Below are 962 nucleotides of genomic sequence, written 5' to 3' on the forward strand. Positions count from 1 at the left end.
TTTTCCAGAGAGAGTTAGAATGTGTGTCTCTTAAGGATAAGAGTGCATGGAGCTCTGTGGAAGACACATTATCCACACAACGTGGTTCCAAACAGTACTGTCCCAGGCAGGAGAAACGATTTTGAACAAGACCCTGAATCTGGATTGTGAATGACTTTTAGGCAGGTATTTTATTGTAAAGTTTATCACACAGCCAGGCTGCACTGCAGCCCTCCCAGCCACTTGCTCCTGGTCACCTGTCAGTGCGCTCCTGGTGAGAGAGGACTGGAGTAGTTGAGGAAAGGTAGAAATTGATATGTGGAATAACATTTGTGATTAAAACTGCTTGGGGGTCAAGGGGGACAAAGGTTGGTATAGTTCATAAGCCAAAAATATGTTGAAGTTCTAAGAAGCTAAGGGCCATTCTGTTTCCTATAATTGGTATGTTTAGAGTTTAAATAAAGACAGATTATTTTCCATTTCCTGCCCTTGAACTGAACTAAGCCTGTGAACGCCACCAGCCTTCCTAGAGTCTAAACTTCCCTTTAGGTCTCTTGTGTTCAGACAGGAGGCTTTAGGACAGCATTCCATATCACCAGAGTTTCCAGGATGTTCAAGGAAACTGGGAAAAATATGCCCCCTGCAGAGAATACTTTGAAAAATAGTCAGAGGAAAGCTCTGTGCAAAGCCCCTAGGGTTCATGCCTGGGCTGTCTGCTCTGCCGTAGGGACACTGTAGGTGGCTCGCTCTCATTGGAAGGCTTTGTCATTTCTTTGCTTAAGGGTTCCTTGAGGAAATCTTAGTCCTTGAGAGAAGGTTCTTTGCACAGGAAGGTTCTCATTGCTTCCTCCATCGCTAGCTGAGGGGCTCTTGCGGGTTTCCTGCCCTGGCCCTTGCCTGGCTGTGCGGCTCCGTTGTGTTCTCTGAGAGCCTGGCAGGTGCCCCTGTGAGGCCCGTGACCAGGGAAGGTACACGAAGCATCC

The sequence above is a fragment of the Otolemur garnettii genome, unplaced genomic scaffold (assembly GCF_000181295.1).
Source record: "Otolemur garnettii isolate 467f Iridium unplaced genomic scaffold, OtoGar3 scaffold00019, whole genome shotgun sequence".
Classification (NCBI taxonomy): domain Eukaryota; kingdom Metazoa; phylum Chordata; class Mammalia; order Primates; family Galagidae; genus Otolemur; species Otolemur garnettii.